This window comes from Triturus cristatus, chromosome 1_1 (assembly GCF_964204655.1).
Source record: "Triturus cristatus chromosome 1_1, aTriCri1.1, whole genome shotgun sequence".
NCBI lineage: Eukaryota > Metazoa > Chordata > Amphibia > Caudata > Salamandridae > Triturus > Triturus cristatus.
This window is the reverse complement of record NC_140579.1, coordinates 289078237-289092805: the sequence shown is the minus strand read 5'-3', so window position 1 is coordinate 289092805 and position 14569 is coordinate 289078237. Positions and strand designations below refer to the sequence as shown.

General features: G+C 47.2%; 1 pseudogene across 1 annotated transcript in view; it reads right to left on the bottom strand.

Annotated features, from left to right (window-relative positions):
• Positions 1-4090, bottom strand: part of LOC146870136 (complement component receptor 1-like protein) — a 796036-nt pseudogene extending 791946 nt beyond the window's left edge. Inside the window, exon 1 of the transcript XR_014978076.1 lies at positions 3898-4090. The product of XR_014978076.1 is annotated as a complement component receptor 1-like protein (transcript). The remainder of the gene's footprint in view (positions 1-3897) is intronic.
• Positions 4091-14569: the final 10479 nt, after the last annotated feature.

The window sequence follows — 14569 nt, the reverse complement described above, 5'->3', positions numbered from 1 at the left end:
AATAGATGTCTCTTGTCATTTGAGCAAAGTTAAAATACATCTATGGAAAACAGAGAGTATGCACATTAGATGCATACAACAAGAAACTAATTTAATTAAAAGATGAGTCACCTCATGTTCAATATCAATTTTGGAATAGCAAAAATAATTAAGTCTAGTAAAAGAGCACTTACGCAGTCACCAGCAAGCTACATAGGCTCTGCTATTCTTCAAATATCCCATGAATTCTGCTTAAGGAACCATGATAAGGTCCTAAATTATAAGGAAAGTATGTAAAAAATTATATATCACAGTCATTTATCTTACTTTTCCAAAGTTAGACTGATGTTGGCAAAATTATAGCCATTTGACAAATAGAGAAAATAGGTATTACATCTTTGGCCAACCTTGGTGCTACACTATCTAGTAACAATGTTTAAGGCAGAAGGTCTATGCTTGTGGGTATAACTACTATTAACCATCAACGCGGACCTCCCGTCACACACCACACTATCCACTACATTTGCCCTCAATCTCAAAATACTAACATTAAAAGTTTGAGCCATTTTTCAAACAAGGACAGAAGAGTGATACATCTTTTGTCACTCTTGTTGATACGCAAACCATTTAAAACGTTTCGAGCAGAATATTTCTGCTAGCGAGTGTAGCAGCTGATTGTACGTCAACGCAGACCTCCCGCCACACGCCACACTACCCACTGCAAATACCTTCGATTTTGAAAAGTTGTCGTCCTAGGAATCCTATCGTCCTGCATCAGGCAGTCCCGTCCGAGGTCTGGTTTATGAACCAATTCTGTCCCGGAAGTGTTTCTAGCTCTGTGCCGAGTGCGCAAGCACACACGTACATTCAAAGACGGACTAAAGTTCGTCGGTGCGGGCGCCATGTTGGAGTAGGGAAATTAGGAAGAAATGAGATTCGTTTGTTAAGGTCACCACTGACCCGATATTTTAAATCATGGAATGTCCCAAAAGGTGGTGAGAAAGAGAGGTGAAGTGTTCCTTACATTGTATCGAGCGAAAAAACACTTACAATAAAAGACGGGTTATCATTTTTTAGTGCGGGCGCCATATTGGAATGGGAGAATTTATGGAAATTCATTTAATTGTTGGTGAGTCATATTAAAGTCACCACTAGCCCGATGTATAAAAAGAGGAAAACAGAGATGTGGTGCATAAAATTGATAGTAGCATAAACATATACGCTTCCAATGTCAGTACATAAATGAAGTTTCAAAAGATAGAAAAGAGGAAGGAGAGGGGAGTGCACAAAGATTGGGAGGGGAGTGCAAATAGACCCCCATCCGCCTTGATTCGAGAGTTCAATAGACCAGTCTATCGTTTTTGCATCTATACATTTTCCGAAATAACCATTAGAAGAATGCTGTACACTATCTTAATTCCAGAATTCAATAGGCCATTCTGTCGATAAACATCTATACATTTTCTGGTAGGGTCATTTAGGGAGTACTGTAAATGAAAAGCAAAGCAATTATCACAGTTCATATAGTAACAGTATTTACTAGTTCAAGGCAGCTTCTCCAATGCCTATACAATTTTCTGGTAGGGCCGTTTGGGGAATGCTATCAATGGAGAACAAAACAGTTGTCATCGTTCATGTAGTCACAGTATTGACTATTTCAGGGTAACCATCCAATACATCATCGTACATGAGTGTGGGTGGGAAACTCAGTTAATTGGGCAAGCCCACCTACACCAGGCGTGTTCTACTTAGGAAACGCTGATGTCATCATTGCATATGGAATTGTCTACATTTGGTCTCCATTAGTTTAACAACATGGGCAAAAGACATCTTAGGCGCATTTTAACTGAAACATAATTATACAGTCAGTCAAGAAGGCTTTATTTCGATATAAATATATCTTAAAAGCATACATACACAAGGTACACATTAAAATATTTAAAAGACATCAGTGCATTAAAAGATAGCCAAACATTTCAGAACCGCTACTGGTGTCAATAATTTAAGTAAAAGCCAAAATATTTAGATAAAAAACAGATTAAACAAGATAGGAAAGCCGAGTTGATCTAATGCGCCAAGCCCAACCTAGGAACTTGGCTAACCCACAGGCAAAAAGGGGCCGTGGGTCGTTTTTTAATATTCGCATGGCCTCTGTGTGGAACCTGGTTCCAAGTTCTCTGCAAAGGGGCTTGAGCCATCTGCTCCGGGGGGCTGCATAAGCCGGGCATTCAAACAATAGGTGGGGTACAGACTCAAGCCTATTTTCACAGAAAGGGCAGGAGGAAGTTGTCTGGGTTGGAACCTTCCACTTAGATGTCAAATCACCAACGGGAAGTAATCCTACTCTGAATTGGAAGTACAAGGCCCTATCTTTGCGGTTTGAAATAATGTCCAGGTAGGGTTCACAGAAATACACTTCCTTGGTCAGGAGAAAGTCCATAGATGTCCTACACAAATTGGCATCACTATTTCTAGTACCAGCTACCCAGGCCCAGTAGATCTTTTTCAACTCTAGCTTAGGAGGAGCAGTTCTATTGGTCCAGTTTACGCCGAGGCCAAGGTTGTAGAGAAGACGCTTGACTTCCCTCAGCCAAGGAATTTTGGCCCAGGCTGATGAACCCAGCACGTCGGTTAGGCCGTCTGCTTAGCTTGATAATTCTGGTGTTCTCCATATTCTTGCCCATAGGAGGAGAGGGCGAAGCTTTGCTTGGTCGCTCAATGGGCGAATTCCTGTATCTAGAAACAGGGGGAGGGTTGGGGTGCTATAAGGGAGCCCCATTAGATCTTTAAGGAATTTATTTTCCGAACGGGAAAGAAGATCTACCTTTTGAACCCCCCAGAGTTCGGCCCCATATAGAGCAGCGCTAGCAGCCCTTGCCTTGTAAATGTCCAGAACAGCAGCGATGGGTTTTAAGGATGAAGCGCGGTGTTCCTTGAGCAAGGCACCCACCACCCTCTTATGTGTCAGCAACATCTTTTGAAGGTGGCAATTCCAGCTCATAGAGTCACAGAGTCGGACACCCAGGTAATCGAACTCAGAGACTCTCTCCAGCGCGACAGAATCTAAGATCGGTGGTTTAGCCAGTTTTTTGGGGGGGTTGAGGACCAAATACTTGGTCTTTGCAGTGTTAATAACTAACCCTCTTGCATCGCAGAAGGACTTGAAGTTAGTTAACAGACTCTGCAAACCTGCCGGGGATTTTGAGATCAGGAGGGTGTCATCTGCAAATAAAAGGGTAGGTATTCTTCTACCAGCCAGGGATGGTGCATCTGCTGGGTGTTGGAGCAGGTGCTCCACCACTCCATTAACATATAGGGAGAACAAGGTAGGAGCAAGAACACATCCCTGGCGTACCCCTCTATTTACAGGGATGCATGCTGTTTTTTGCCCCTGGCTACCCCACCTGATCTGTGCAAAGTTGTCAGCGTGAAGATTTATTAACAGGTTTAACAGGTAGGGTGGGATACCCAGTTCGTTTAGCACTCTCCAGAGTTGGCTACGGGGAACTAGGTCAAAGGCAGTCCCCAAGTCTATAAAGGCGAGGTATAGGCTGCCCTTGGCCAAAAGAACAACCTTCCAATAGAGCATCATTAGTCGAAAGGATTGCTCTATTGTCCCCGTGCCTGCTCTGAACCCTGCCTGGAAGTCAGAGAGAATGCCCTTATCTTCCACCCACTGCAGTATCCTGGTTAGAACTACCTTTCCAGCCACCTTTTGTGAGGTATCTAAAAGACTTATTGGACGGTAATTAGCTGGGTCGTTCCGACAGCCTTTCTTAAAAATAGGGACGACCTTAGCACCCTTCCATGAAGTCGGAAAAGTTGCCCCTTCAAAATTAAAATTTAATAGGGCAGCAATGAGTTTTCCCCAATGTTCTGGATTGGCGCGTAGCAGGTCTCCGGGGATGCCGTCCATACCTGCTGCTTTGTTGGGGACCAGATTGTTTATTGCCCCCTCCACTTCCTTGGGTGTAAACTGAAGCTCATCCTTAAATTGGGCAGAATCGTAAGGGTGACGAGCACTCAAGCTAACCCCCGCTTCCTGAGCCATTGAGTAAAGTTTGGTGAAGTGGTCGACCCATGCATTCTCTGGAACATTGCACGTAATCATTGTGTCCGCAGGTTTCTCCCTGGATCTCAAAAGGTCCCAAAAACCCTTTGCATCCTTCCTTGTGCTAGCGGCTTTGAGATCGCACCAAAACTGGTCTTCCCAATTTGCCTTTGCTTTTATTAGTGCCCTCTTATAATTGCCCCGGCTGCACATACTAGGGTTCTATTCTTGGTTTTTACTGCTTTTAATAGTTCCCTTCTGGCCGCTCGACAAGAATCTGAGAACCACCCGGGTGGGCCCTTCCTTGGATCTCTCTTTGCCCCCTTGCCCGCATTCTTGGCTGTAAATAACTCACCTAAAGCCCTTGTGGTTTGTACAAAAACTGCAGATACCTCTGGTGCACTAATGGAGGGGGAGTCTAGGCGCAATGAAATATTAGCCATTATTGATTGTGCCTCCCGCATCTTGGCCTCATTGCCAATAAAGGTCTTCCATTTCAGGCGCCTGCCGCAATTAGAAGGACATACTTCATGTGATAATTTCCACACATGAGGAATTGGGACAGGAGGGCTGCCCTTCCACAAGGGAGACAAAGACAAGAGCAAGGGGTTGTGATCACTGTCTATAGACGGGCGGACCTCCATATCCACCAAGAAAGACCACAGGCAAAAGTTCAACATAATGTAGTCGATCTTGGAGGAATGGCCTATTCTGTTAAATGTATGTGCCCACTTTTGATCAGACTTAGATCTGCCATTGGTAGCTCTCAGTCCATATTCCAGACAGAGCGCGTTAAGGTCTATAGCGTTTTGGGACCATCTTTTAATTGGAGCAATTGACAGGGGCGGGATGCCTCTTCTTGCGTCATCATCTCTATAACCCAGCACGTCCTCCGCTGCAAGAGGTTCGAAAGTACAGTTAAAATCCCCCGCTAATAGGACAAGGGAGTTTGAGCCACAGTTTTTAAGTTCCTCATCAATGCCGGTTGAAGAGAGAATAGATCCTCCACCCCTGGAGCCTCTAACATAAATATTAAGTATTTCAAGTTCCGGCCCTCCACACGGACCTCGAAGTGAGAGTCTCTGTAAATCCGGGGAAATAGTGGCAATGCATTTAATAGAGCACCGCAGGGAAATTCTTACCCAAATTAAGAGGCCACCGGAAGGGCGGCCCTTACCTTCCTTGGGTCGAACAGCAGGAACAAAATAGGTAGTAAAGCCCAGCTTATGCTGTGGTTCCAGGCGCCACGTTTCCTGGAACAGGCAAATCCCAAAGGTTTCAATAAATGCATTCCACTCAGGGATGGCTACGTTTCTCGCTAAACCGGCAATATTCCAACTGGCTACCTTCAGAGGCGCAATTGGATCCTTTCCCTGACTTAGGGCTAAAGCACCTGTAGTGAGAATAGAGTTAGTAATGTTGTTTACATCACCAACAAATGGAGCCACGTCATAAGTAGTCAAGAGGCTCTTAGTGGGCGAATCCCTACTAGAATCATGTGTAGCCTGAGAGTGTCCGCACGGGATCGGTGGAGACGGGAGAATACAAGTGGGGGGACTCCCTAATTGATCTCCTATGGGAGAATTACCGATGGCTAATTCACCAGGTGCTTCGATGTGGCACTCGTGTCTAGGGCAAGTTGTGAGTCAATAGCCTTGCCAAGGGCAACCCTGTGGCTGGCTGAGGTTTATGTTGAATAAGCTGAATTTAGAAGTGTTACCACGGGAGGGGTAGCTATCCCAGCTCTCCCTCGTGTCGGGTCCACTTTGTCTCGCAAGCGGATTAGGAGGATTAAAATAACTAAGATCCCGGGTATCGATTGAGCCCACACTGCTTACTATGCTATTTCCCTTCCTAGAGCCCCTACATATGTAGCTAACAACCTTTGGATCTTCAAAGTTCACTATAATGCAATCCCCTTTGATGGATTTTTTCCTACTTCCAATCCAGCCCACTCTGCGTACATGGATTATCCGGCCCTCCCAAGACTCAGGCAAGGGTCTATTCTCTTTGAGCCAGAAGAGGGTCTTGTTAAACAAGTCAGTATAGGGCTCACTCTTGCCCGGGCTGAGGACCGGTACACCAGTCAGCACAACCACATAGGGCTGGCAATCAGGAGGCAGATTTATATTGGGGACCTGCGTTAAAGAAGGGGTCTCATCAGGCTCCACTGTGTTTGCCTTTGCAATTCCAGTTGAACTAACGGTTGGGGTCTCATTTATACTACGAGCTGCTGGCGGGGTAGACATGCTAGATAAGTTTTCGTCGCCTGGGCCAGCCGGGACTAACGGGCGTGTCATCTTGTTGCCTGAGATATGGCTTGGAACCTTGGGAATCTTAGATTTAGCCACATGCTTGTGGGAGGCATGAACTAGATGACTGGCAGTATCCTCCACTAACACAGTAGGGTACAGGTTACAGTTAGGTGTTTCCAACCCAGCTGGTATCCTGTCAGTGGAGGATACTGAGCTAGATAGAGCTGTTGACCGCAAATTGCCGTCATGCCTTCCCCCCAAGTCCTTCTTCCCTCGTCTTTAACTGCATTTTTATAAAAGATTTTAGGGAAAAAAAATTGTCTAAAGTTGTCTGTTCCAACTTATCCACACGCTCAGTTAGCCCTTTAATTCTGTCAAGTACTGGAAGGAGTAAGGATTTTATTATATCCTCCATTTTTTTAGTGGGGAGGGATTCTAGGGGGAAAGTCGCTGCACTATCCGCACTATCCGCAGCAGAATTTGTGGACACAATAGCAACAGGCCCCTCACGATTATTTTCTTCCTGAAGCGATCTAAGTGCTCCTTTCATTACTTTATTAAGATCACCCCTCCTAATGCCTACCCGCCTCTTGTTCTTACGGCTCTTTAACAGTCTAGTTGTCCGGGTGGTAGCAGATCTTACACTCTTATTAGTGGCCAGATGGATTTCAGCCTGAACCCCAGTGTCCGCCATAGAAGGCAAAGTTAGGGAAATGGTGGAGTCTACCAAATGTGGGGTGGAGGAAAGAGTGCCTGACTTAGTTACTACTGAGATGGGAGCCACTTGATTATGGGTGTTGAGTGTCGTGGCCGTCAGGCTTTCGAGGCCCTCGATGTTGGCCCTCAAGGCCGCAACTCGAGGGTGATCTAAGGAGTGGGGGGCGTTGGACAGCGAGGTGCGAACCGGGGAGGATATTTGGGATAGCTGGCCAATCGATGAGCGCCTATCAGTAAACGGACTTTGGGATAGCCGGCGTTCAGCCATAGTGATTTCCTTGTCAATGACGTTGGCCACACGTGTAATAAATTGATCCATGGTGCCCACCATGCCCCCCTCATTCCCCCTCAGACTTTTCCCAGAGCGAGTTGGCATGACTAATACTGAACAGGGCTATACCTAGAATCACAAGAAGGCCCTGAGATAAATTCAAGAGTCCGAAGAATAGCACAGAATAACCCGCACTCTATAGTGCTTACTTTCAGAGAAAATTGCCTTAGAGACTAGTCCGCTACTGACAATCCCAGTCCACAGCCTCAGTAATTTGCAGGAATTCACAAAGATCAACAAGAGTACCTGTATGGGGCCGGTTATGGAGATACCTACAATTTAGGGGGTGAGCCCAGCCCGGCCTCTTCCGGCCCCGGACGGCCACAGACGGTCCCGCCCTTGTCCCGGGCTTCTCCCGGCGCCGCCCGCGCGCGTCCCGCGACGCGGAGGGAGCCTTGGAATATGTAGCGCCTCCGGGCGCGTAGTCCGGCGAAAGTGGGCGGGGCAAAGGAGGATGCTGGGGCTTGTGGTTCGACCCTGCGGCGGCCTCAGGTGGCGCGAGGCGGCAGGGGAACCAGGCGTCCACAAGGTGCAGGAGTTGATGGCAAGTGCCCCAAGTGCCAGGTAGGAGCTGCGCAGTGACCACGCTTGCTGGCTTCAATGCGATGACCCCCGCTCCACCGAGGGAGCCTCGGAATATGTAGCGCCTCCGGGCGCGTAGTCCGGCGGAAGTGGGCGGGGCAAAGGAGGATGCTGGGGCTTGTGGTTCGACCCTGCGGCGGCCTCAGGTGGCGCGAGGCGGCAGGGGAACCAGGCGTCCACAAGGTGCAGGAGTTGATGGCAAGTGCCCCAAGTGCCAGGTAGGAGCTGCGCAGTGACCACGCTTGCTGGCTTCAATGCGATGACCCCCGCTCCACCGAGGGAGCCTCGGAATATGTAGCGCCTCCGGGCGCGTAGTCCGGCGGATGTGGGCGGGGCAAAGGAGGATGCTGGGGCTTGTGGTTCGACCCTGCGGCGGCCTCAGGTGGCGCGAGGCGGCAGGGGAACCAGGCGTCCACAAGGTGCAGGAGTTGATGGCAAGTGCCCCAAGTGCCAGGTAGGAGCTGCGCAGTGACCACGCTTGCTGGCTTCAATGCGATGACCCCCGCTCCACCGAGGGAGCCTCGGAATATGTAGCGCCTCCGGGCGCGTAGTCCGGCAGAAGTGGGCGGGGCAAAGGAGGATGCTGGGGCTTGTGGTTCGACCCTGCGGCGGCCTCAGGTGGCGCGAGGCGGCAGGGGAACCAGGCGTCCACAAGGTGCAGGAGTTGATGGCAAGTGCCCCAAGTGCCAGGTAGGAGCTGCGCAGTGACCACGCTTGCTGGCTTCAATGCGATGACCCCCGCTCCACCGAGGAAGCCTCGGAATATGTAGCGCCTCCGGGCGCGTAGTCCGGCGGAAGTGGGCGGGGCAAAGGAGGATGCTGGGGCTTGTGGTTCGACCCTGCGGCGGCCTCAGGTGGCGCGAGGCGGCAGGGGAACCAGGCGTCCACAAGGTGCAGGAGTTGATGGCAAGTGCCCCAAGTGCCAGGTAGGAGCTGCGCAGTGACCACGCTTGCTGGCTTCAATGCGATGACCCCCGCTCCACCGAGGGAGCCTCGGAATATGTAGCGCCTCCGGGCGCGTAGTCCGGCGGAAGTGGGCAGGGCAAAGGAGGATGCTGGGGCTTGTGGTTCGACCCTGCGGCGGCCTCAGGTGGCGCGAGGCGGCAGGGGAACCAGGCGTCCACAAGGTGCAGGAGTTGATGGCAAGTGCCCCAAGTGCCAGGTAGGAGCTGCGCAGTGACCACGCTTGCTGGCTTCAATGCGATGACCCCCGCTCCACCGAGGGAGCCTCGGAATATGTAGCGCCTCCGGGCGCGTAGTCCGGTGGAAGTGGGCGGGGCAAAGGAGGATGCTGGGGCTTGTGGTTCGACCCTGCGGCGGCCTCAGGTGGCGCGAGGCGGCAGGGGAACCAGGCGTCCACAAGGTGCAGGAGTTGATGGCAAGTGCCCCAAGTGCCAGGTAGGAGCTGCGCAGTGACCATGCTTGCTGGCTTCAATGCGATGACCCCCGCTCCACCGAGGGAGCCTCGGAATATGTAGCGCCTCCGGGCGCGTAGTCCGGCGGAAGTGGGCGGGGCAAAGGAGGATGCTGGGGCTTGTGGTTCGACCCTGCGGCGGCCTCAGGTGGCGCGAGGCAGCAGGGGAACCAGGCGTCCACAAGGTGCAGGAGTTGATGGCAAGTGCCCCAAGTGCCAGGTAGGAGCTGCGCAGTGACCACGCTTGCTGGCTTCAATGCGATGACCCCCGCTCCACCGAGAGAGCCTCGGAATATGTAGCGCCTCCGGGCGCGTAGTCCGGTGGAAGTGGGCGGGGCAAAGGAGGATGCTGGGGCTTGTGGTTCGACCCTGCGGCGGCCTCAGGTGGCGCGAGGCGGCAGGGGAACCAGGCGTCCACAAGGTGCAGGAGTTGATGGCAAGTGCCCCAAGTGCCAGGTAGGAGCTGCGCAGTGACCATGCTTGCTGGCTTCAATGCGATGACCCCCGCTCCACCGAGGGAGCCTCGGAATATGTAGCGCCTCCGGGCGCGTAGTCCGGCGGAAGTGGGCGGGGCAAGTCACAGAAAAAGAAATGAAAAGATTGCACTTGTGACTAATTTTCACACACATAGCAATGTTGTGTATAAAATCTTATTAAAGCATTGGCATTTATTACATCTAGATAAATCCCTAACTAAACACATCACTAAGAAACCAATGGTTGCCCATAGGAGGGGTACTACTTTACGCAACATCTTATGTCCCAGCTACTTGCCCCCCAAAGTTCAAATCACGACTTGGCTTCCAAGCAAACCGAAGGGCTTTTTTAAATGCTCACAATGCAATGTCTGTCCCTTCGCACTGAACAAACTAAAGGACTTCAAATACAACACCCAAGTCAAATATACGGTGCGTGAATTTATAAATTGCAACACCTGTTTTGTGGTTTATTGCCTAGTATGTATCTGTGGCCTTATCTATGTGGGTAGTACACTGCGTCCACTCAAAGAGCGGATACAGGAACATATCAGAGCAGTAAGGAACAACAACAGAGAGTATCCATTTGCGGTCCATTTTAATGATTCACACTTATTAGAGAATATGAAAGATATCCGGTTTCATGGCATCACCCATACCAAAACACAACAAAGAGGGGGTGACCAAGTCTTAAGGCTTCGGAGAACGGAGACACAATGGATCATTAAATTAAGAGCGGTAGAACAGAGCCTAAACTTTGATAAGGAACTACATGTCTTCCTGTCTGAGTGATTACTTGTATTGCTAGCTAATGTCACAGATGGACTCTCTGCTCAAGAAAGTATACTAGAATATGTCTCTATACTGTGGGCTCTAAATCAAGAGGGTTACTGTAATGTGCAATGTGATCCCATGATGTATAATTATGTTTCAGTTAAAATGTGCCTAAGATGTCTTTTGCCCATGTTGTTAAACTAATGGAGACCAAATGTAGACAATTCCATATGCAATGATGACATCAGCGTTTCCTAAGTAGAACACGCCTGGTGTAGGTGGGCTTGCCCAATTAACTGAGTTTCCCACCCACACTCATGTACGATGATGTATTGGATGGTTACCCTGAAATAGTCAATACTGTGACTACATGAACGATGACAACTGTTTTGTTCTCCATTGATAGCATTCCCCAAACGGCCCTACCAGAAAATTGTATAGGCATTGGAGAAGCTGCCTTGAACTAGTCAATACTGTTACTATATGAACTGTGATAATTGCTTTGCTTTTCATTTACAGTACTCCCTAAATGACCCTACCAGAAAATGTATAGATGTTTATCGACAGAATGGCCTATTGAATTCTGGAATTAAGATAGTGTACAGCACTCTTCTAATGGTTATTTCGGAAAATATTTAGATGCAGAAACGATAGACTGGTCTATTGAACTCTCGAATCAAGGCGGATGGGGGTCTATTTGCACTCCCCTCCCAATCTTTGTGCACTCCCCTCTCCTTCCTCTTTTCTATCTTTTGAAACTTCATTTATGTACTGACATTGGAAGCGTATATGTTTATGCTACTATCAATTTTATGCACCACATCTCTGTTTTCCTCTTTTTATACATCGGGCTAGTGGTGACTTTAATATGACTCACCAACAATTAAATGAATTTCCATAAATTCCCCCATTCCAATATGGCGCCCGCACTAAAAAATGATAACCCGTCTTTTATTGTAAGTGTTTTTTCGCTCGATACAATGTAAGGAACACTTCACCTCTCTTTCTCACCACCTTTTGGGACATTCCATGATTTAAAATATCGGGTCAGTGGTGACCTTAACAAACGAATCTCATTTCTTCCTAATTTCCCTACTCCAACATGGCGCCCGCACCGACGAACTTTAGTCCGTCTTTGAATGTACGTGTGTGCTTGCGCACTCGGCACAGAGCTAGAAACACTTCCGGGACAGAATTGGTTCATAAACCAGACCTCGGACGGGACTGCCTGATGCAGGAGGATAGGATTCCTAGGACGACAACTTTTCAAAATCGAAGGTATTTGCAGTGGGTAGTGTGGCGTGTGGCGGGAGGTCTGCGTTGACGTACAATCAGCTGCTACACTCGCTAGCAGAAATATTCTGCTCGAAACGTTTTAAATGGTTTGCGTATCAACAAGAGTGACAAAAGATGTATCACTCTTCTGTCTTTGTTTGAAAAATGGCTCAAACTTTTAATGTTAGTATTTTGAGATTGAGGGCAAATGTAGTGGATAGTGTGGTGTGTGACGGGAGGTCCGCGTTGATGGTTAATAGTAGTTATACCCACAAGCATAGACCTTCTGCCTTAAACATTGTTACTAGATAGTGTAGCACCAAGGTTGGCCAAAGATGTAATACCTATTTTCTCTATTTGTCAAATGGCTATAATTTTGCCAACATCAGTCTAACTTTGGAAAAGTAAGATAAATGACTGTGATATATAATTTTTTACATACTTTCCTTATACTTTAGGACCTTATCATGGTTCCTTAAGCAGAATTCACGGGATATTTGAAGAATAGCAGAGCCTATTTAGCTTGCTGGTGACTGCGTAAGTGCTCTTTTACTAGACTTAATTATTTTTGCTATTCCAAAATTGATATTGAACATGAGGTGACTCATCTTTTAATTAAATTAGTTTCTTGTTGTATGCATCTAATGTGCATACTCTCTGTTTTCCATAGATGTATTTTAACTTGGCTCAAATGACAAGAGACATCTATTACTCCTGGATCTAAGAACCAGTGTTCTTAAACTCTAATGTGTACGTAAGTCACACTTATACGATGTGTTCACGTTCTACTAGGTCTGACAAATCTTCAAAATGATTCTCTAGAAACTACTTTACAATTGTGTTTTCTATCTGTCTCATATGCAGTCGTTGCCAAACCGTACAACACCACGTCTGGTTTACGGGATCTCTATACTCAACAGGATTTTGGAGGTTTTAAACGGCCACATTACAGCACAATATGCTTTACTTCATACTTGAAGCTAAATAAAGGTGAATGTCTGGCTGTCCGGCTATGGGTATAGGCAGTAGAACACCTAAGCTCTGTAATTATTAATGCGTTCTCGACTGAATTATCTAATCTTGTAAGGACTGTTGCGCTCTCTTTCCTTTTCCAGCTACGATTTTTGCAACCCTAAGAGATAGTGAATATCTGGATTCATCGAGTTACTTTCTGGGGCCTCGGAGATATATAGGGGATCGGGCCCACTATAGCCATTGCCAACATTTATGCAACCATCATATCTGAAGGTGATATAATAATATACAAGAATTTGATTTACAATTCTCTTTTTCTTTCTTGGTTCCTTAACAATGGAGCCGTCTTTCTTTAACTTATTCAGGAAGTGAACACGGACTCATAGACTCTCTTTTTCTCACCTGTTTCCAATCTTTTTCTTGCATAGCTATGAACACTTTTCCAGTCATTCTGACTGTGTCACTATTTGGTATGATTGTTTCTTCTAAATCTGGAGTTTGTTCTATGCTTCTCACATTACTCCTTTTCTTTGCATGTCTTTTTTATTCACTTTTCGGTTCACATATTGAGGGTGACATTGTATATAGGTCTTGTTTTTAATCAGTCTTCTTGTCAATGACGTATAGTGCTCTTAACATTATTTGAATTTTTCAAAAATTCGTTTATAAAGGGCTGTTACAGCAGCTTGTGCATTAATTTCAGGACACTTCAATGTTTGCTTTACCATTACCTTACAGCCTTGAGGAAGTCACGGTGGTGACGAAACGCGCGTTGGCTGTTTCAGAGAGAATACTCTACGTGTCAAAACTTAGCATTTACAAGAACTGCAAGATTTGGGACATACATATTAACAAGGGAGACATTCTTCTCTGTCCGATGTTTTGTCCGATATATTATGCAATATGCTAGATGAAGTGCTCTGTGTTTAAAAATCATTAAACTAAACTCACAGCATATATTTGTTTGTTTCCTGATATTCCTCATGCAAATTGGCTCTTCTCTCTATGACTTGGAACATACTGCGTATGTGATTAATTTCTAACGAATGTGTATTGTTTATAAATTAGTTGAAGAGTGCCGGGATCTTCCCTTTTGTTTATACCCATAATCTACTTCGCCCTCGGTAAAGACGTGGGGAACACCCTTAATCCAAATCACTCTGGTGAGAAGTCACATACCTTGTTACGGAGCGGAGATTTCGTGACAGCTGCCGTTCGGGGTCAGATGGAGATTCGAATCCCGAGAGCAGAAAAACAAGTAGCTTAATTCATCAAAGGGGTTAAAGAAGCTATACACACACTTAAATAAATAAATAAAGGTATGCTTAAAGTGAAAGTGGGCCTTTGGTAAATATATAAAGGCACACTAAAATTGAAAGCAGCAGGCACCTTTATAAATAAATAAAAGCACGCTTAAAGGGGTGAGGTGGTGTGGGGACCAGCACAGTGAGGTTAAGTTAAGAGTGGACAGCGGCGCCAAAGCTGAATAAGCACAACACAAACAAGCAGCGTCATCGGAGTGTTGACGGGGTGGGCATGCATTGTTGTGGGAGCTACGGGGTCGCAATGAGTCAGACGGACTAACAATGTGTACCTTTAAGTTTGTTAGCACAGCGCCAACAGGTGAGGCCTGGTAACCATGGTAGCCATGCACTGCAACACTGTAAGCGCGAAGGCGGGGGGAGGGGTGGAGGCAGGGAGTAAGCAAGAGGAAAGACAGATGGCGCTGAAGCCTGGCGG